This window comes from Eriocheir sinensis, unplaced genomic scaffold, assembly GCF_024679095.1.
Source record: "Eriocheir sinensis breed Jianghai 21 unplaced genomic scaffold, ASM2467909v1 Scaffold135, whole genome shotgun sequence".
Classification (NCBI taxonomy): Eukaryota; Metazoa; Arthropoda; class Malacostraca; order Decapoda; family Varunidae; genus Eriocheir; species Eriocheir sinensis.
In genome coordinates this window covers 17501-40000 of record NW_026110684.1, presented here as the reverse complement: position 1 = coordinate 40000, position 22500 = coordinate 17501, and the positions used below count along the sequence as shown (strand labels likewise).

Genomic DNA, 22500 nt, shown 5'->3' with positions numbered 1-22500 from the left:
TCAATAAAGGAGGCGATCAAAATAAATAGCATTGGCGAGGCTCCGACGCCCTCAGGTCCAGTACATTTATAAGAAGAAAGACGGGAAATGACGACCACTTACGGCCATTCTTACGTGTTCGGGGAAAAAAGTGGAGAGAGAGAGAGAGAGAGAGAGAGAGAGAGAGAGAGAGAGAGAGAGAGAGAGAGTGTTTTTTTTTAAATATAATTACGAGATATTGGAGAAGAAAAAGACTGACTGACGGAAGAGGAGGAGGAGGAGGAGGAGGAGGAGGAAGAGGAGGAGGAGGAGGAGGAGGAGGAGGAGGACAACCTAAGGGGCTCACGTCCTCCCTCGGGTGGACGCTAAAATGCATTCCAGTGGCTACACACACACACACACACACACACACACACACACACACACACACACACACACACACACTTGGAGAGGGGAGAGGATGGCAGGGGAGGGGAGTGTTTTCTTTGGGGGGGAAGGGGGGGAGAGAGAGATGAAAAGGTACAGGGGAAGGGAAAGGAAGGGAGAGAAGTGAGGTAAAGAAACACACACACACACACACACACACACACACACACACACACACTCTGGCCATACACAGCCTCTTCAAACTCTTAAGTTGCTACGCTTCCTGCATCAAGGGCCTCTTCTCCTTCTGCTCCTGCTGTTCATACTTCTGGCAGGCCCTTTAAGTAGTAGTAGTAGTAGTAGTAGTAGTAGTGGTGGTGGTGGTGGTGGTGGTGGTAGTTTTTGTTGTTTATTTTTTTCTTCTTCCTCTTTTTCTACTTTTGCAGTTGTTTTTTTTTACTCATTATTATTATTTTTTATTATATTTTTCTCATTTGTTCTTGTTCATCTTTTCTCTTTTCCTTTTTTTTCTTTTTTTCTTGTCTTCTTCTTCTTCTTCTTCTTCTTCCTTGCTATAATATTAGTTTTAGAAGTAGTGCCAGTATTTTCTTCTTCTTCTTCTTTATTCTTCTTTTCTTCTTCTTCTTCTTCTTCTTCTTCTTCTTCTTCTTCTTCGTAATTACACTTCGCCCACTAATTATCAAAGTAGCAACACAACACCACGAAAACAACATTATTTTTATGGCGCACTAATAATACTAATGCCAGTGTGTGTGTGTGTGTGTGTGTGTGTGTGTGTGTGTGTGTGTGTGTGTTAGCCTGCAGGAAGGGGGCGGAGGAGGGAGAGGGACAGGGGGAGCTAGGTCACGGCGGGTCACGGGGCGGGGCAGTGCTGAGCCAGGGGCGGCGTGTAAAAAGAGAGAGGGGAGAAGGGGAGAGGGGGAGAGACCTTGGGACATTTGTTTTGAAGGGCCTGAGGGGAGTGAAGGGATGGAGAAGGGGGTGAAGAAAGAGATGGGAGAGGGGTGAAGAAGAGGGAGGTAAGGTGGGGTGGAGGAAGAGGAGGAAGGGATGGGGAAGGAAGGGGAGTGAAGTAAGGAAAGAAGAGGAAAGGGGGAAGGGTTGGGTGAAGGAAGGGGAGTGAAGGGGTGAAGGAAGGGGAGATTGAAGTAATGAAGGAAGATGGGAGGGAGGGGTGAAGGAAGAGGAGGAAGGGATGGGGAAGGAAGGGGAGTGAAGGAGTGAAGAAGAGGGAGGTAGGGAGGGATGAAGGAAGAGGAGGAAGGGATGGGGAAGGAAGGGGAGTGAAGGAGTGAAGAAGAGGGAGGTAGGGAGGGATGAAGGAAGAGGAGGAAGGGATGGGGAACGAAGGGGATTGAAAGGAGTGAAGAAGAGGAGGTAGGGAGGGATGAAGGAAGAAGGGATGGGGAAGGAAGGTAATTGACGAGATGAAGAAGAGGGAGGTAGGAAGGGGTGAAGGAAGGGGAGTGAAGGGGTGAAAAAAGGGGAGATTGAAGTAATGAAGGAAGAGGGGAGGGAGGGTTGAAGAAGGGAGAGGAAGGGGTGAAGGCTCAGGTTAAAAAAAAAAGAGGAGAGAAGGAAAGGGGGGGAAGCAGTGAAGGAAAGAGGGGTGATTTTTTTAAGGGGGTGGTGGGGTGAAGAGGTGATGGGGTGATATTGGGGTGACAGAGGGAGGATAACGGAAGGGGGGTGAGCTGGGGTGGGTGATTGAGGGATGGGAAGGGGGGAAAAGAGGTGGAAATGAAGGTAGAAGGGGAGAGAGAAAAGGGGGAGAGGAGAGAAGGGGAGGAAAATTTTTTGTGGGGGAGAGAAAAAAAAAAAGTAGGAGGAAAAAAAAAAAGGAAGGGAAGTTAGGTGAGCTAAACACACACACACACACACACACACACACACACACACACACACACACACACACACACACACACACACACACACACACATTTCCCATTCAAAGAGAACGTGATTGACATGCGAGTATAAAAACCGTGACATGTGTGTGTGTGTGTGTGTGTGTGTGTGTGTGTGTGTGTGTGTCATGCGTGGCGCGCTGTGATGGGTGAGGTCAGGTCAGGTGAGGTCAGGTAAGGTCACGCAGGAGGTCACGATGAAGGATGGAAATTGGAGGTCGCGTGAGTTCTGACATTCTCCTCCTCCTCCTCCTCTTCCTCTTCCTCCTTCTTCCCTTCTTCTTTCTCCTCTACTTCATCTCTTCACCTCCTTCCTCTGTTTCATGATTTCCTTCTTCTCCACTTCTTCCTTAATTCTCCTCTCTCTTCCTCCTCTTCTTCCTCTTTTTTTGTGTGTCTTCCTCCACTATTGATTCTCTTCTTCTTTCTCTTCCTCTTTCATAAATTTCTTCATTCCTGTTTCCTGCTATTCTTCCTCTTTCAACTCCTTTCATTCCTCTTTCTTTTTTATCCTTTCCCTCTTGTTTCTTCTTTATCACCTCTTCCTCTTCATGCCCCAGCCTCTTCCTCCTCCTCTTCTTCCTCTTCCTCCTCTTCTTTGTCCTCTTCCTTCTTTACTCTTTATTTAATCTCAACCTCTTTCGTCTTTTCTATTATCCAACACCTTTTACTCCTCCTCTTTCTCTTCCTCTTAACTCTTACTTATCGCCTCCTCCTCCTCCTCCTCTTCCTCCTCTTGCTTCTCCTCCTCCTCCTCTTCCTTCTCTTGCTTCTCCTCCTCCTCTTCTTCTTCCACCAATTCCTTCATCCTAACCTCCTCTTTTATTCTTCCTCTTTTTTCACCTCCTCTCACTCCTCTTATTCTTCCTTCTCCAGTCTTCCTCTTCCTTCTCCAGTCTTCCTCCTCCTCCTCCTCCTTCACCATCACTTCCTTCATCCTAACCTTCTTCTATTTCTGTTTATCCACTTTCTTTTACTCCTCCTCCTCCTCCTCCTCTTACCCTTGCTTCATCCCCATCATCCCTCCTCCTCCTCCTCCTCCTCCTCCTCCTTCAGAGTAAAGCACCGTTTCCGAATGCCAGCGCCGAAGGAACATTTTAGGCCGACGGCGGAACCCGGTGATGTTTACGACGATGTTGACTCTTGTCCAGATGGTGTTTGGGGAGGAGGAGGAGGGGAGGGGGTGCAGAGAAGCGATGGAGAAGAGGAGGAGGAGGTAGAGGGGGAGGGGGTGTTGCAAGAGAAGCGATGGAGAAGAGGAGGAGGAGGAGGTTGGAGGGATGGGTAGGGCAGAAGCAATGGGGAGGTTGAGGAAGAGGGAGGAGGAAGAGGAGGAGAAGGAGGAGGAAGAGAAGCGATGGAGGAGAGGAGGAGGAGGAAGAGGAAGAGAGAGAAGCGATGGAGGAGAGGTCAGGTCAGTTTCTGTAGGCGTTGGGGAAGGAAGAGAGAGAGAGAGAGAGAGAGAGAGAGAGAGAGAGAGAGAGAGAGAGAGAGAGAGAGAAGAAAAAGGAAAAAAGAAAGAGAAATGGTTTGAACGAAAGAAAGGGATGAAGGAGAACGTGTGAGGGAAAAGAAGAAAGGAAAGGATGGGTAAAAAGATAGAAAGAAGGAAAGGAAGAAGATAGAAGAGGGATTGAGATGTTTGTATTCCTTCCTTCCTTCCTTCCTTCCTTCCTTTCCTTTCCTCCCTTCCTTCCTTCCTCCCTCTCCTTCCTCCTTTCCGCGCGGGGGGGGGAGGGGGGGGGGCGCTCAACTTCCCTCGTAACATTCAAAGTCAAAGAAAGAAATAAGGAAGGAAAAGAAAGAAGAATGGAAATGCGGGAGGTGGGAAAACACTGCTCTCCTCCTCCTCCTCCTCCTCCTCCTCCTTCTCCTCTTTGCAGCATTTAAACTTATCTTACCCCCAGCATTTTTCCTACTCTTTACCACTTCCTTGCTTCCTCCTCCTCCTCCTCCTCCTCCTCCTCCTCCTCCTCAACCTTCCTCTAAACCTAACACCATCCATCACGACGTATCTTCACTGTCCATTAATTTATCTAACCTTTTCCTGAATGCATCTTTGGTATCGGCACTCACAACATGACTGCCAGGCCTGTTCCACTCACCCACCACCATTAGTAGGTCAGTTCTTGCCTATGTTTTTGTTGAATCTGAATTTATCGCAACTTGAAACCATTGCTACGTGTCCTACTCGGCTCTCTTACCGCCAAAACCTTATTAAAATCACCCTTATTAAAGCTCTTCATCCATATGTAAACTTCAATCAAAGCCACTTCGCAACCTTCGTCTTTACAGGGAATACAAATTTAAATGTTGAAGTCTGTCCTCAAATGGCAAGTTACCCATGAATCATTTTTTGTCATCCTCTTCTGCACAGATTCTAACAGTGTGATGTCATTTCTATAGTAAGGAGACCAGGCCCCAAATTCTCAAACAGTTCGGGAATACAAATTTAAATGTTGAAGTCTGTCCTCAAATGGCAAGCTCCTCAACCTGTGAATCATATCTGACATCTCCCTCTGCAAAGATTCTAACAGATTGATGTCATTTCTATGGTAAGGAGACCAGGCCCAAATACTCAAACAGTTCGTTGCGTACACATTCACATCTGATAAGGTTTTCGTAGAGTTTTTTTTTATAACAAAGGAGACAGCTCAAGGGCACACAAAAAAGGAAACAATAATAATAAAAAAAAGCCCGCTACTCGCTGCTCCTAAAAAGAATCCAAAGAGGTGGCCGAAAGAGGGGTCAATTTCGGGAGGAGAGGTGTTTCCATGGGTAGTTGTATGAGCCTAGTGATAGTTCGACAAGGCTTCTAAACCATGTACGTGAAAAAAAACCCTCATGAGAACCTGACTAAAATCCCTTGTGGCCGAAAATGCTTCAGAATACGGGACCTGAACTGAAAAGCATAATAGAGATGAGGTATTGCCCGCCCCCACCCCCCCTCTCTCTCCCTCCCATCCGTCCCTCTCCCCTCGCCACTTAGCTTCTGTTCCCCTCGCTTACCTCATCCCGTCACTTCCCCTCCTCGGCGCCTTGAAGTGATGGTGAAGTGGCGGAGATAATGGTACACAGCAACAGCAGGAACGGTGAGGGCTGCATCAATACCATCACCACCACTGCTATTACTACTACTACTACTACTGAAGATCTTATAAATGGTTCCGTTTTAACTATCCTCTCCTAACCTACCATCCTCAGATCTTTTTCTTTTTCCCCTTCCTTCCTTTCTTCTTTCCTTCTTTTTTCTTTCTTTCCTTCTTTGCTACAAGTTTTACCTCCACCACAACTATACTGTATATTGCTACTACTACTACTACTACTACTACTACTACTACTACTACTACTACTACTACTACTACTACTACTACTACAATTGGTTTGGTGTTCGTGGTAGTGATGCTGGTGTTGTTGGGGGGTGAGGTAGGAATGGTAGGGATGTTTGGTGATGACAGTGGTGGTGGTGGTGATGGTGGTGGTGGAGGTGGTGGTGGAGGTGGTAAGGAAAGGTAACTCAGGTAAGGACACTCCAATCTTCACCTGAGACTCTTAAGAATTATCTCAAATTTAGAGAGAGAGAGAGAGAGAGCACAATAGGGATCCACCAGAGATAGCAACCACCCGGGATATTGATCGAGGAGGAGGAGGAGTGTTGATGTAGGCGTAGGAACGGAGAGAAATAATAACATTCGTATAATTCTGGCCTGTAACCAAAAGGAGGAGGAGGAAGAGGAGGAGGAGGAGGAGGAGGAGAGGTGGAGGGTTATTATTATTATTATTATTATTATTATTATTATTATTAGTAGTAGTAGTAGTAGTAGTAGTAGTAGTAATGAAGGTGATGATAGTGGTGGTGAGGTGGATAATGAAGGAAGTGGTGGTGGTGGTGGTGGTGGTGGTGATGATGGGGAGTAAAGGAGGTGATGAAGGGGTGAGAAGGGAAGCCAGGAAGATAAGGTGTTGGGTGACAGCTAATCCTCCTCCTCCTCCTCCTCCTCCTCCTCCCTTTCATTCTTAAATTCTCAATCTCCCTTTCCTTCTCTTTCCCCTCCTCAGATTAATTTTGCCATCTCTTCTCTTCCTGCTCCTTCCTCTTCCTCTTCCTCTTCCATTCCTCATTCATTTGCATTCTTTCTTCTTCTCTTCACTTTTCATTTATCCAACTGTTCCTCTCATCTTCCTCTTCCTCCTCTTCTTTTTCTCCTCATCCTTGTTCTTTCTTTCTCCTCTTCCTCTTCCTCTTCCTCTTCCATTCCTCATTCATTTGCGTTCTTTCCTCTTCTCTTCACTTTTCATTCATCCAACTGTTCCTCTTCGTCTTCCTCTTCTTCTCTTTATTCTCCTCATCTTATCCTCCCTCACGCCTCCTCCTCCTCCTCCTTCTTCTAATCCTTTTGTTCCTCCTCTTTCAACTCTTCACCTTCCTCTTATCCTGTTTTTCCTTCCTCTTGTCTTCTTGTCTGTTTCTCTTCCTCTATTTTGTTCCTCTTCTTTTTTTTCTCTTCTTTATTCTTTCTCTTCGGTTTCTCTTCTTCTCCTTTCGCCTTTTCTCTCCTCCATTATTGTTTCCTTCTCTTCCTTCATTCTACTTTAATCTTATTTTCTTCTTCCTTTTATTCATCATTCATTTTCTTTTTTATTTTCTTTGCCTCCACCTTTTCCTCCATTCTCTTCTTCTTCCTTCTTCTTTTTCTCTTCTACTCTTTCCTTTCGTTCCCTTTATTTCTTCTTCTCTTCTCTCTCTTCATCATCTACCATCTTCACCAGAGGAGGAGGAGGAGGAGGAGGTCACGGTTGATGTATGAAGCTATCCAAGAAAAGGCGGAAGAGAGAGAGAGAGAGAGAGAGAGAGAGAGAGAGAGAGAGAGAGAGAATAGAATGAATGCTGTCGTTGTGGTTCTCCGTGTCCCTTCCCTTCGTCCTCCTCCTCCTCCTCCTCCTCCTCCTCCTCTTACTCCTCCCCAACAGGCTTTCTGCTGCCTGCCAGTCCATGTTTCCATGTTTCCTCCTCCTCTACCACCATCACCACCTCCTCATCTATAATAATTTTTCCTTCCCTATTGTATTTTTTTCCTCCTCCTCCTCCTCCTCCTCCTCCACCATCATCATCACCTGCTCTTCTTCACTTCCATTTTTTCTACTCCACTTAATTTTTCCTCCCATGGCGTATTCTCTTCCACCTCCTCCTCCCCCCCCTCCTCTTACCTCCACCTGTGATTGGCTGATCCAGGTGTGTAGTGGATGACGCTTAGCCAATCAGCGCGCAGCTTTACCTGCCACGCTTGACTGGGCCTTCAGCTTAACTCTTGACGGGCGGAAGGGGGGGAGGATGGGGGGGGGTGAAGGGGGGGAAAGGTTAGGATGGGGGCCGTTGGGATTGTAGTGTGGGGGAGGAGGGGAGGGGGAGGAAGGGAAGGGAGGGGGGAGTAGTGAAGGAAAGGTTAGGATGGGGCAGGGGGGAGAAGGGGGGTGGAGGGGGAGAAGGGGAGGAGGTGGAAAGGGGAGTGGAGGGAAGGGGGAGGAGGGAGGTTGTTGTAGTAAAGGGTTAAGTTAGGTTGGGCAAGGAGGAGGAGGAGGAGGAGGAGGAGGAGAGGTAGTGATGGTGATAGCGGTGGAGATGATGGTGATGATAGGTAGTGGTGAGGCTGGTGGTGGTGATGGTGGTGATGATTCTGACTTTGCATATGGTGATGGTGGTGGTTGTGGTGTCTGGTGGTGATGATGGTGAATGAAAACTAAAGATAATGGTAGTGAAAGTGATGATAGTGGTGATGATGAAGGTGGAACAGGCGTAGCAGAAGTGGTGATGAAGTGGTGATGAAAGGGAAAGTATTGGTGGGTGATGGTGATGATGATTGTAATGATGGTGATGATATTGGTGTTGATGGGCATAGTGAAGGAGGTGGTTATAGTGATGGAAGTGGTGGTGGTGGTGGTGATGGTGATGGTGGTGGTGGTGATGGTGATGGTGGTGATGGTGGTGATGGTGTAGACGAGGAAGGAACACCGCGTTATCGTGACGAGGAGGCGTGACGTAGAGAGAGAGAATTAGAGATAGGAGAGAGAGAAGAGAAATGAAGTCTTTGTACATAGCAGAGAGAGAGAGAGAGAGAGAGAGAGAGAGAGAGAGAGAGAGAGAGAGAGAGAGAGAGAGAGAGAGAGAGAGAGAGAGAGAGAGAGAGAGAGAGAGTTGTGGTTGGGTGAGTAGGTGAGAGCATGGAGGAGGAGGAGGAGGAGGTGGAGGAGAAGGAGGAGGTGGAGGAGGAGGTGGAAGTGGAGGGTCAGAGCATTCCAAGGTCGTGTGTACGTGTGTATGTGTGTGTGTGTGTGTGTGTGTGTGTGTGTGTGTGTGTGTGTGTGTGTGTGTGTGTGTGTCCAGGGTTTGTTGTCCTCTTCTCTGTCTCACCTTCACGTCTTTAGCCACGCCTCTCTCTCTCTCTCTCTCTCTCTCTCTCTCTCTCTCTCTCTCTCTCTCTCGGGCGTGGGTGTGTTGGTGTAGAGGAGGTGGATGAGGGGTAAAGGAGGAGGAGGAGGAGGAGAGGGAAGAGGTTGTAAGGAGTAAAGGTAGAAGACTCCGACCCTCCCTCCCTCCCTCCTTCAACCTCCCCCTCCTCCTCCTCCTCCTCCTCCTCCTCCTCCAGGTAAAACTCCACACCTGACATCCGCTCACCTGTGGAGGGTTAGTGCCCGAGACATTGAACGAAGCGACGGCCCGAGGCAGGCTCTCTCTCTCTCTCTCTCTCTCTCTCTCTCTCTCTCTCTCTCTCTCTCTCTCTCTCTCTCTCTCTCTCTCTCTCTCTCTCTCTCTCTCTCTCTCTCTCTCTGGACTTGTTTCTTGTATATTATCTTTTGTTTCTCATTCAGTTTCTCTCTCTCTCTCTCTCTCTCTCTCTCTCTCTCTCTCTCTCTCTCTCTCTCTCTCCTTTTCCTTTCATTGGTTATATTATGCCGATGACTGTCTCGCATTTTAAATTGGAGGAGGAGGAAGAGGAGGAGGAGGAAGAGGAAGAGGAAGAGGAAGAGGAAGAAGAAAATATGTGACGGAAAGATGAGAGTCGATGAAGAGAGAAAAGAATTAGTAAAAGTAATAATAGGAGAAAGAGGAAGAAGAGGAAGAAGAGGAAGAGGAAAAAGAAGAGGAAGAAGAATATTACAAAAGTCACGTGGGTTAAGAACTAAATTTAATCTCCCGAAAACAAGAAAAAAAAGAAGAGAAAAAATTGGGTCGGTAACAAATATATTTTTGCACTCAACATAATAAACAAGTCAAGATTCTGTTATTAAAAGAAATTGGAGTGGTGTTTGTATAGTATATGGAGGAAGAAGAGGAGGAGGAGGAGGATAGGAATGAGGAAGAAAGGAAGGAGGGAAGAAACAGAAAGAAAAAAAGGAAGAGAAAAGGTATATGCAAAAGGAAGGAAGTTAGGAAGCAAATGTTTGCTAAAAATCGGAATGTTGTGTGAAAGGAAGGAAGGAAGGAAGGAAGGAGGGAAAGAAAGATAAACGGTAGGTAAGGAAGGCAATGTTAAACTGTGATAAAAATGTGCTGAAAGAAAAAAAAATACATAGATAGAAAGCAAGAGAGTTGAAGAAGGTGGATGAGGAGGGAGAGTTAAACCAGAAGCAGGATATTGTGTTGAGGAAAAAAGAAACGGAGCAAGAAGAGAGGGAAGGAAGGAAGGAGTGAGGAAGAATGAAAATAAACATGGAGAAGATAGGTTAGGAAGGAAAGAAGAAGGAAGGAAGGAAGGAGTGAGAGAATGAAAATAAACTTGGAAAAGGTAGGATAGGAAGGAAAGAAGGAAGGAAGGAAGGAAGGAGGAAAAATGAAAATAAACTTGGAAAAGGTAGGATAGGAAGGAAAGAAGAAGGAAGGAAGGAAGGAAGGAAGGAAGGAAAGAGTGAGGAAGAATGAAAATGAACTTGGAGTAGATAGGTTAGGAAGGAAAGAAGAAGGAAGGAAGGAAGGAAGGAAGGAGTGAGGAAAAATGAAAATAAACTTGGAGATAGGTTAGGAAGGAAAGAAGAAGGAAGGAAGGAAGGAAGGAAGGAAGGAAGGAGTGAGGAAAAATGATAACAAACTTGGAAAAGGATATAGGAAGGAAAGTTAAATAAGAACCAGTTACCATTTTGAAGGAAGAAAGAAAGGACTGAAGTAAGAAAGAAAAAGAAAGAAAAGAAAGAAAGAAAAAGGAAAACAAAAGACTTGCAGATATAGATGAGAAAGATAAAGTTAAACAGGACCCAGACTATTGTGACGAAGAAAGGAAGGAAGGAAATTAAAGGAAGAAAAAAATGAGGAAGGAAGGAAGGAAGGAAGGACGAATGAAATTTAGAAAGCATAGAGAAGGAGGGAAAGTCAAGCAGGAATTAGGATATTTTGTGACGAAGGAATTGAGGAGAAGGGAAGGAAGGAGGAAGTGAAGAAGGGAAGGAAGGAAGGAAGGAAGGAAGGAAGGAAGGGCAGAAGAGAAAGCGATGTTAGAATAATGTTTGAAGATTTACGAATATATTTTGCTGTATATTTGGGGACAACTATGCTCTCTCTCTCTCTCTCTCTCTCTCTCTCTCTCTCTCTCGATCTGTGTGTGTGTGATAATGTCTGTCTATATGACTTTCAATCGGTCTGTTTGTTTATACTTTTTTGTCTGTCTGTCTGTCTGTCTCTCTGTTTACTCGTGTCTGGCTGTGTGTGGCTGTCTGTCTGTCTGTTTGTTTTGTTTATTATCTTGATTTCTCACAAGTGCTCTGTCTGTCTGTCTTACCGTCTGTATCTGTCTGTCTTTAATGGATGTTTTGCTGTTAGTCATTCCTTCTGTCTGTCTGTCTACCATTCTACCAATCTATCTATCTATATATATTTGTTATTCTGTGTCTATCTATATCTTCAGCATTTTTTTTTATATATCCTCATCTTATTTATCTTTCACAATCTACCTTTATCTATCTATCTATCTATCTATCTGTCTATCTATTTACCTGTCATCCTTCTATCAGTCAATCATCTCGCTTGATCGACTCTTATTTATTCAACTTTCAGTCCATTTACCTGTTTAACCAACCTTACGTCTGTCTGTCTGTCTGTCTGTCTGCCCACCTGTCAACCCATCACTTTCTCCCTCTGGCACACGTAAGTTTAATGGGCGTGGCTCCCTCTCCTCCTCCTCCTCCTCCTCCTCTTCTCCTCTCCTCCTCCTCCTCCTCCTCTCCTCTCCTCCCTTTCTATGTGTGGCGGAAGCTGTCAGTCACAACCATTCCCCTTACTCTCTCTCTCTCTCTCTCTCTCTCTCTCTCTCTCTCTCTCTCTCTCTCTCTCTCTCTCTCTCTCTCTCTCTCTCTCTCTTTTCCGTTCACCCTTTCCTCCTCTTCTCCCTTTCCTTCTTTCCTTTCCTCTTCCTTTCTCTCTCTCTCTCTCTCTCTCTCTCTCTCTCTCTCTCTCTCTCTCTCTCTCTCTCTCTCTCTCTCTCTCTCTCTCTCTCTCTCTCTCTCTCTCTCTCTCTCTCTCTCTCTCTCTTCTCCTCCTCCTTCCTTCCCTCCCCATCCCTTTCCTCCCTTTAAACACCTTCCATCCTGCTCTCTTTTCATGCCTCGTCCCTTCCCTTAAACCATTTTGTGAGTTAAATCCCTCCCCTCTCTTCCCCTTCCCTCTCCCTTCCCTGCCCTTCTCTTCCCATCCTTTCCTCCTATTCCTTTCCTATTTCCTACCTTCTCTTTCGCCCTTTCTTTTAGTTCGTCTTCCTGTCCTTTTTTTTCACCCTCTATCCCTTTCCTTCTTAGCTTGTCTCCCTCCCTTTCCTCCCCTTTCCTTTTCCCATCCCTTTCTTTCTCAACTTTCCATTTTTTTTCTGTGCATTGCTTCCTTCTTCTTTCCTTCCTTCCTTCCTTCCTTCCTTCCTTTCCTTCCTTCCTTCCTTCCTTCCTTCACATCACATCCATCCTTCCTTCCTTCCTTCACATCCCATCCCATCCTTCCTTCCTTCCTTCCTTCATCCCATCCCACCCATCCCATCCATCCTTCCTTCCTTACCTTCATCCCATCCATCCATCCTTCCTTTCCTTCCCTTCCCTTTCCTTTCCTTCCCTTCCCTTCCCTTTCCTTTCCTTTCCTTTCCTTTTCTTTCCTTTCCTTTCCTTCCCTTCACATCCCATCCCATCCCATCCCTTCCCTTCCCTCTCCTTCCTTCCTTTCCTTTCCTTCCTTCACATCCATCCCATCCCTTCCCTTTCCTTCCCTTCCATTTCTTTTCCTTTCCTTTCCTTCTCTTCCCTTCCCTTTCCTTTTCTTCCCTTCCCTTTCCTTTCCTTCACATCCCATCCCATCCCATCCCTTCCCTTCCCTTCCCTTCCTTTCCTTTCCTTTCCCTTCCCTTCCCTCCCCTTTCTCTTCTTTCCATTTGCTTATATACTTCTTCCTTCCTCCCTTTCCTTCCCTTCCCCTTCCGTTCCATCTCATCCTCCACCCTCCCATCCCTCCCAATATATACCCCAATCCAACTCTCCCCTTCCATTCCCTTCCCTCTTCCACCTATCCACGTCCCTTTCCTCTTCCTTCTCCCCTTTAGGCCTCATCTCCACTCTCCTCCTCCTCCTCCTCCTCCTCCCATTCCCTCTCACCCATTTCTCTCTCCCCTCCAGCCCTTCCCGCCCTAACCATGCTCTGCCCCGCCCCTTTCCCTCCTCTACCCTCCTCTTCCCTCCCTCGTCTGAAGCATCGGGTTTTAAATGGGAGGAGGGAGGGGGGGGGGGGGGTGGTGGTTGTGGTAGTGGTTGTGGTTGTTTAATGGGTTGAAGATTGTTTGCAGAGAGGTCATGTGTGTGTGTGTGTGTGTGTGTGTGTGTGTGTGTGTGTGTGTGTGGTTTCGTGTGCGTGACCCGAGAGGCTGTGAAAATGGCTTTATGTGAGAGAGAGAGAGAGAGAGAGAGAGAGAGAGAGAGAGAGAGAGGTTACACGAAGAAAAGAGAGAAAAGTAAAGGGAAAAAAAGGGATGGAAAGACGAAACCAGATTAAGAGGAGGAGGAGGAGGAGGAAGAAGAAGAAGAAGAAGAAGAAGAAGAGGAGGAGGAGAATGGATGGTGGTGAGGTGATAAGTTCAGATTCAAGAGCAATTGAGAGAGAGAGAATGGGGGTAGGGGGGCGTGGGAACCTGAGTTAAAGTGAAGGATGACAAGAATTAAGAGAAGTAAAAGGAGATAAATTAGAGAACAGGTTTGATTCGTGTTACCATATTGCGGGTTGACAGCTTGCACACACACACACACACACACACACACACACACACACACACACACACACACACACACACACACAGGTAATTGACTTAAGTTCATTTCAATCTAACTTAATTATCTTCCTCTTATGTTTCTTTTCCCTTCCTTTCTTCCCTTCTTTCTTCCTTCCTTTCTCCTTTTATTCTGTTTTGCCTTTCCCTTCTTCATGGTTTCCTTCCTTCTTTTCCTTCTTTTCTCCGCTTTCTGCTTTCCTTCTTTCCTTTCCTTTCTCTCTTCTTTCTTTTCTCTCATTCCTTTCTTCCTTCCTTCCTTTCTTTCTTCGTCTATTCCTGCTTTTCTCTTCATTCTGCTTTCCTTTCCCTCCTTTCCTTTCTTTCTTCTTTCTTTTCTCTCATTTTTCCTTCCTTCCTTCCTTTCTTTCTTCTTCAATTATTGCTTTTCTCTACATTCTCCTTTCCTTCCCTCTTCTTTCCTTTCTTCTTTCTTTTCTCTCATTATTTCTTCCTTCCTTCCTTTCTTTCTTCTTCAATTATTGCTTTTCTCTACATTCTGCTTTCCTTTCCCTCCTTTCTTTCTTTCTTCTTTCTTTCCTTTCATTATTCCTTTCTTCCTTCCTTTCTTTCTTTTTCCTTTTATTCTTATTTTTCTCTTCTTTCTTCTTTCCTTTCCTCATTTCCTTCCTTTCTTCATTGTTTCCTGGTTTCATTCTTTTATTCATTTCTTCATTTCTCTCTTCCTTCATGCCTGCCTCCCTTCTTCTCTCCTTCCTCTATTCTCTTTCCTTCTTTCCCCATTTTCTCTCTTTCCTCCTATCTTCCTTCTTTCCTTCCTCCCTTCCTTCGTTCCTTGATTTGTTTCTTCTTTTCTTCCTTCCTTTCTTCCACTCATTTATTCCTCTCATATTTATATTTTCTTTCCCTTTCTTCCTTCCTTCCTTTCTTTCTTTCATCTTTCCCTCTCTCTTTCCTCCTTTCTTTCTTTCATCCTTCACTCTTTTCTTCCTTCATTCTTTCTTTCATCCTTCCCTCTCTTCTTCCTTCATTCTTTCTTCCATCCTTCCTTCTTTTCTTCCTTCCTTCTTTCTTTCATCCTTCCTTCTTTCCTTCTTTCTTTCTTCCATCCTTCCCTCTCTTCTTCCTCCATTCTTTCTTCCATCCTTCCCTATATTTCCTTCCTTTTTTCTTTCATCCTTCCCTCTTTCATTCTTTCTTTCACCTCTCCCTCTTTCTTTCCTTCCTTCTTTCTTTCATCCTTCCTTCTTTCCTTCCTCCTTCTCTAAACTGCTTTTTTAATTAATATATTTTCGCGTCAGCCGCCAAAAAGTTTTAATTACACTTTTCCTTCCTTTAATTTGGGAGTCAGGCTCATGCAGGAAACCACCAGGCTCTTCCTTTTTTTCCCCGTCTAATCTAACCTAACATAACCAAGCCGTACCAGGCGAACCCGAGCCATAACAAGCCAAGCCATATCAAGACAGGCCACACCAAACCAAGCCGAATGAAGCCAATATAAGACAAGATCAAGGAAACCATATCAACTCAAACCAAACCAAAACCAGACAAACCACACGAAACCAAGCCACACATAGGCACACCAAGCCAAACCAAGTTAAACCCACCTAAGACGAAACAAGACAAGATAAACCAAATCAAAACAAGCCAGACCAAACCAAAGCAAACAGAGCCAAAACAGAGGAAGCCATACCAAGAAAGATCCCCACTAACCTAACCCAACATGAAACAAACTTAATGGATAACAAAATAGAGCGAACTTAAACCAAAGCCAACCAAAGTCAACCCAACTCAACCTAACTCAATCTAACCCAACCCCACCAATAAGGAGGAGGAGGAGGACGAGTAGGAGAAAGAGAAAGAGGAAGAGGAGAAGGAATATTAGGAGCATGAGGAGGAAGAGGCTGAGGTGAAGAGGAGGAGGAAGAGGCTGAGAAGAGGAGAAGAGGATGAAAGAATTTTTTTACGTATTTGTATACATGCTAACCTTCGACTTTCCTTTGTTTCAGGTTCGTGTTGTTGTAGTTCACGGTTTTGCCACTGCAGACTCCGCGGCGCTGCTGAGACAAGGTGAAGTACTGTTGAAACTTACCCTTTAATCCCTCTCAATCCCTCTTTTAAATCCCCCCCCTCCCTTTTAATCCCTTTCAATCCCCCTCTTAAATCCCCCCCTCCCTTTTAATCCCTCTCAATCCCTCTTTTAAATCCCCCCTCCCTTTTAATCCCCTTCAATCCCCCTCTTAAATCCCCCCTCCCTTTTAATCCGTTTCAAGCCCCATATTAATTCCCCCCTCCCTTTTAATCCCTCTCAATCCCTCTTTTAATTCCCCCCTCCCTTTTAATCCCCTTCAATCCCCCTCTTAAATCCCCCCTCCCTTTTAATCCCTTTCAATCCCTCTTTTAAATCCCACCTCCCTTTTAATCCCTCTCAATCCCTCTTTTAAATCCCACCTCCCTTTTAATCCCTCTCAGTCCCCTCTTAAATCCCCTCCCTATTAATCCCTCTCAATCCCTCTTAAATCCCCCCTCCTTTTAATCCCTCTCAGTCCCTCTTTTAAATCCCCCTCCCTTTCAATCCCTTTCAATCCCCATCTTAAATCCCCCTCCTCACTCTTAATCATTTTCAATCCCCCTCTTAAATCCCCCCCTCACTCTTAATCCCTCTCAATCCCCCTCTTAAATCCCCCTCCTCACTCTTAATCACTTTCAATCCCCCTCTTAAATCCCCCTCCCTTTTAATCCCTCTCAATCCCTCTTTTAAATCCCACCTCCCTTTTAATCCCTCTCAATCCCTCTTTTAAATCCTCCCCTCCCTTTTAATCCCTCTCAATCCCCCTCTAAATCCCCCCCTCCTTTTAATCCCTCTCAATCCCCTCTGAAATCCCCTCCCTCTCTTTACCTTCTTTATCTCTCGCTTGCTTGTTTACTTGATTGATGTATTGATTGATTGATCGAGTGAGTGAGTGATTTAATGATTTACTTATTGGTGATTGCTTAACTGATTGACTGAATGATTGATTATTTGTCTGGTTGATTAATTGTTTGACTTGAATTATTGCCTGATTGACTGATTGGTTAACTGATTGATTGAATGCCTAATTAACTGATCCATTCATTAAAAAAAACTGATTAACTGACTGACTGATGTACTAACTAATTGATGGATTGATTAACTGATTGATTGAATGATTGAATGCCTAACTAACTGACCGATCCATTCATTAAAAAACTGATTAACTGACTGACTGATGTACTAACTAAATGATGAATTGATAACCCCACTCAGTGAAAGAAACTCAAGCAAACACCTTTCCCCTTTCCTTTAAACACCCTTCCTCGAGTATAAGACGTTAACCCTTTTCCTTCCCTTTAAATTCTTCTGTGTTTCTTTAACCGTTTCCCTGACCCTTTAATCTTTGTCTATTACACAGAAAGAAACGAATTCACACCGCACTTAACCCCTTTTATTTTCAAGCAGTATCCCCTTGAACTACATTATTTTCCTTAAACCTTCCTTTCTTTCTTCCTCCCTTTCTCCTCTTATTCCATCTTGCCTTTCTCTTTTTCCTGCTTTCCTTCTTTCTTTTCTTCTTTTCCTTCTTTTCTCCTCTTTCTGCTTTCCTTCCTCTCTTCTTTCTTTCCTCTCATTATTCCTTTCTTCCTTCCTTCCTTTCTTCTTCTCTCCTCTCTTTTATTTTTTTCTCTCTTCTTTAATCGTCCTCCTCCTTTCATCCTTCTTTCTTTTTTTTTTCGTTTCTTCTATATATTTTTTTTAACACCTCTTCCATTCTTGTCTTCCTTTTTTTCTTTATTCAGTCATTCTTTTTCTTCTTCTTTCTTTCTTCTTCCTTCTCTTCCCAGTCTTCCATCCTCTTTTCTTTATATATTTCCTTTTCTTAACCGCCTCTCCTCCATTTTTCTCCCTTTAATCCATTTCCTTAACCATTCCTTCTCTGTCGATTTTAAAGGAACCGCCTCTTTGTCCTTCTCTTTTATCTCCGATCCCTTTTAATTATATATATATGGAGAGTCGGAACCTATTTATCTCACTTCTCGCCCATTGACTCCCCTCTTAAACCCTTTCTTTGATCCCTTAAGCTCCCATGTGTAACCATTATTAGACTATTGGATCCCTTTATATAGAATCAGTAATTCCCTTAATCCTTCTTTCTTCCCTTTATTTCCCTTTAAACCAATACCCTTTCTTTGATTCCCTTAAGCTCCCATGTGTCATCATTATTAGACTATTGGATCTCTTTATATAGAATCAGTAATCCCCTTAATCCTTCTTTCGTCCCTTTGTTTCCCTTTAACCCATTACCCGGACAGCTTAATCCTCCCTTGCTGTCCCTTTTTATCCTTCCTTTTCATTCTTCATCCATGCCTCACAAACTAACCCTTTAATCCCTTCACTCTCCTTTTCTTCCCAAATCCCTTTATAAACACACACAAAACCCCTTAATCCCTTTCTTCTTCCTTTAAATCCCCCTCTCTTTCCCTTTAAATCCTCCTCTCTCTCCCTTTAAATCCCCCTCTCTCTCCCTTTAAATCCCCCACACTCTCCCTTTAAATCCCCCTCTCTCCCTTTAAATCCTCCTCTCTCTCCCTTTAAACCCATTCTGCGCCCCCTTCAGCCTCCCACCTGTGCTGTGTGTCCCTTTAAACTAGTCCGCGCAGGTGTGACAGGTGTTCGGCGGCCGCCTTACCTGCCGTCACCTGCGCTGATCTGATTTATTCATTACTGCAGCAGGACGTGTGGGCGGAGGTGTGGGGGTCAAGGGGGGGGAGGAGGGGAAGGAGGAGGAGGTTGTGGTGGTGGTGTTGATGGTGGTAGTGGTGGTGATGGTGGTAGTGGTGGTGATATTGCAGATGAAGGAGGAGGAGGCGGAGGAGGAGGAGGAGGAAGAGAAGATGAAGTAGGAGAAGGAGGAGGAGGGAGAGGAGGATAAAATAACGAAGGAGAAGGAAGAGAAGGATGGAGGTAAGAGAGTGAGGAAAAGGAGGTACAAAAAGAGGAAGGAAAGAAGAATGGCAGAGAGAAGGAGGAAGATTGAACGAGGCGAAGGAGAAGAAAGAAAAGACAAAAGAATGCTGGAAAAGAGAAGGAAAGGAAAGGGAAAAGAGGAAATGGAGGAGAGGCGGTTAAGAAAAAGAGATAAAATAGAGGAAGATTGAATGAAAGAAAGAAGAAAAAATGAATTAATGAATGAAGAAGAAAAAAGGGAAGAAAAGGAAAGGGAAAAGAGGAAATGGAGGAGAGGCGGTTAAGAAAAAGAGATACAAAATAGAGGATGATTGAATGAAAGAAAGAAGAAAAAAAGAATGAATGAAGAAGAAGAAAAAAGGGAAGAGAAGAATGGAAGAGGTGGCGAAAAAAAAGAAAATAGAAGAAAAAGGAAAAAAAAGATAGGTGGATAAGAGGAAGAGGAAGATTAAAGAAGAGGAAAGAGGGAAAAAAGAAATAAAAGAAGAGGAGAGATGAAGAAAAAGAAAGATAAGGGAGATTAAGTTCCTTTTATGCCATTCATTCGTCTCTCTCTCTCTCTCTCTCTCTCTCTCTCTCTCTCTCTCTCTCTCTCTCTCTCTCTCTCTCTCTCTCTCTCTCTCTCTCTCTCTCTCTCTCTCTCTCTCTCTCCCTTCGTCCTTCATCCCATCACGACTCCGGTCTCATCCTCATAATTGCCTTCCTAATAAGACTCTCAAGGAAGTGAACCTCTCCCTCTCCCTTCCTCTCTCCCTCTCCCTTCCTCTCTCCCTCTCTCCCTCCCTTTCCCACCTTCCTATCTCCCTAGCTTATCCCCTCTCCTTTCATTTGTATCCTTCCCCTTCCCTCTCTCTCCCTCTTCCTCCCCTTCTCTCTCTCTCTCTCTCTCTCTCTCTCTCTCTCTCTCTCTCTCTCTCTCTCTCTCTCTCTCTCTCTCTCTCTCTCTCTCTCTCTCTCTCTCTCTCTCTCTCTAATTTATCCCTTCCTTCCCTTCTCTTATCTTCCTCTTCCTCCTTTTCCCTCTCTCTCCTCTTTCCTTCTCTTAATTAATTCTTATTTCTTTAACTTATCCTCTCCTTTTCCTTTCCCTTCTTTCTCCCTTTCCTTCCCTTTTCCCTCTACTTCCCTTTCCTTCCCCTTTTCTCGCCCTCTGTCCCTCTCTCTCCCTTCTCCCTTTTTCTCGCATTTCCTTCTTTCGTTTCAAGTTTATCCCCTTCCTTTCCTGAACTTTTTTATCTTCTCTCCCTCATCCCCTGTTTTCCCCTTTCCCTTTCCTTCCTGTTCCTGCTTGCTCCTCTCTCTCTCTTCTCTCTATCTCCCCTTTCCTTCTTATCTCAAGCTTATCCCCTCCTTCCCATTCCTTCTTTCCTCCCCTTTCCCTTTCTCCTCCGTCTCTCCCTCTCCCCCACCCTTCATCTCCCTTTCTCGCCTTTTCCTCCCCCTGTAGCTTATCTCTCCCCTATTTTTTATTTTCCCTCTTTTTTTCCTCTTCTTTTCCCCTCTTCTCCCTCTCCTCTCCCCCTCCCTCACTTGCCTTTCCTCCCTACCTCTCAATCTCCCCCCTCCCTCCCTTTTATCATCATCCTACCCTCCCCCTCTCTCTATCTCCTCTCTTCCTCCTCCTCCTCCTCCTCCTCCTCCTCTCTCTCCCTCTTCCTCATTTCATTCATCTCCCTGTCACTTTTTCTCACGTTAATTATAAAGAAAATGTGATAATAATAATAATAATGATAATAATAATGATAATAATAATAATAAGAAGAAGAAGAAGAACAAGAACAAGAACAAGAACAAGAAGAAAAAGAAGAAAAAATGATGCTGCCGGATGTTGAGAGAGAGAGAGAGAGAGAGAGAGAGAGAGAGAGAGAGAGAGAGAGAGAGAGAGAGAGGCGGGGTAGTGAGTCAGGCCACATTCCAGGAAGAAAGTGATCGCAAACCCTCGGGCGTACAGACTCCAACGTGGTTTCGCTACCCTCTCTCCCTCCCTCCCTCCTCTTCCTCTTCTCCCTCCTCTCTCTCCCTCTTTCCTCTCCTCTCTACCCCACGGGCTGTTTCATTCTCTTCCTCCTTTCCTTTCCTTTCTTCTCCTGTTTCTCTCGTTCTCTCCCAGTTCTCTCTCCTCCTCTTCCTCTCCGGCTGTTTCATTCTCTTCCTCCTTTCCTTTCCTTTCTTCTCCTGTTTCTCTCCTCCTCTCGTTCTCTCCCAGTTCTCTCTCCTCCTTCTCTTCCTCTCCGCCCGTTTCATTCTCTTCCTCCTTTCCTTCCCTTTCCTTGTTTCTCCTGTTTCTCTCCCTCCTCTCACTCTCTCCCACTTCTCTCTCCTTCTCTTCCTCTTCTTCCTTTTCTTATTCTCTTCATTTTCGTGGTTGTTCTTCCTAATCTTCCTCCTCTCATTTATTTTTGTTTCTCCTCTCTCTCTCTTTCTCTCCTCTCCTGTTGTTTTATCTTCTCTCTTCCTCCTTTTCATTCCTTTCTTTTTCCTTACTCTACTTTTATGTGGTTTTCCTTCCTTCTCTTCCTCTCTTTCTCTCTCTCTCTCTCTCCTGTCGTTTTATCTTCTCTCTTCCTCCTTTCCATTCCTTTCCTTTTCCTCATTCTCTAATTTTACGTGTTTCCTTTCTTCTCTTCCTCCTGTTTCTCCTTTCCCTCTCATCTCTCTCCTAATCTTTCTTCTCTCTTTCCTTTCTTTCTCTCCCCATCCTGCCGTTTTATCCTCTCTTCCTCCTTTCCTTTCCTCCCTTTCTCTCTCCCTCTCTTTCTCTCCATTTTCCTCCCATTTCCCCTTTTCTTTCCTCCCTGTCCCTGTATTTATCATTTTTCGCCCCTCCCGTCTCTCCTTTTTCTTCCTCTTCTTCTTCTTCTTCTTCTTCTTCTTCTTCTTCTTCTTCTTCTTCTTCTTCTTCCTCATCCTCTTCTTACCTCCATTGCCAAGGCCGCCGAGCAACATTCCTTCCTTCCATTCACACACACACACACACACACACACACACACACACACACACACACACACACACGCACGCACACACACCACCCCTCATCCTCCTCCCCTCCACCCCCCACCCCCCCCACTCACTTCCGATGACTAAGTGAGTGCGGGGGCGTGAAATATGGGTCTTAACACTGGGGAGGAGGGGGGAGGGGGAGGAAGGGGGGGAGGTATGAGAAGGGAGGCATATATATAATTGGAGGAAGATGGAGGGAAGTTGGGGGGTGGGGGGAGGAGGAGGAGGAGAAGAGGAGGAAAAGGATCTGGAGGAACTTTTAATGGAGGTAAGGAGGAGGAGGAGGAGGAGGAGGGAGGAAATAAGGTTGAGTGGTTGAGAGAAGTGATGATAGTGGTGATTGTGGTGGTGGTGGTGATGATGGTGGCAGTGAACGTGGTGGTAAGGGTGTTTGTATATTGATGGTGTTGATAGTGAATGGTGATAATGGTAGTGATGAGGATGGGGATGGTGTTCAATGTTGGTGGTGATGATGATAGTTGTGATGATGTCAATTGTGGTAGGTGGTGATGGTGGTGATTTTTAATAGTGGTGATGATGGTGTTGGTGATTTTGGTGGTAGTAAGGATAATGGTACTTGAAGTGATAGTGTTGATGGTGATGGTGATGGTGGTGGTGGTAGAAGGGGGAAGTAGAAAGGGAAGGAAGTAGAAGCCATTTAAAAAGCCGTAGAGGGGGATGAATCTACATATTTTGCCTATACGGAATAAGAAGTAAGAGATTTGTTCCTTTTTTTTGTTCCTCCTCATTCCTGCTCTTACGTTCCAATTCCCATTCCCACGTTCCAGTCTCTCCTTTCCTTGCCGTTCCCTTTAAATTTCAATCCTTGGTCCTCTTCATCCCTGGTCTTACGTTCCTGTTCTCATTCCCACGTTCCAGTCTATTCCTTTCCTTGCCGTTCCCTTTAAATTTCAATCCTTGGTCCTCTTCATCCCTGGTCTTACGTTCCTATTCCCATTCCCACGTTCCAGTCTCTCCTTTCCTTGCCGTTCCCTTTAA

General features: G+C 45.0%; 1 long non-coding RNA gene across 1 annotated transcript in view; it reads left to right on the top strand.

The window, feature by feature from the left end:
• LOC126989863 (uncharacterized) overlaps positions 1-15633 on the top strand; it is a 44107-nt gene extending 28474 nt beyond the window's left edge. Inside the window, exon 3 of the long non-coding RNA XR_007743811.1 lies at positions 15526-15633. This is a non-coding gene — a long non-coding RNA (uncharacterized LOC126989863). The remainder of the gene's footprint in view (positions 1-15525) is intronic.
• Positions 15634-22500: the final 6867 nt, after the last annotated feature.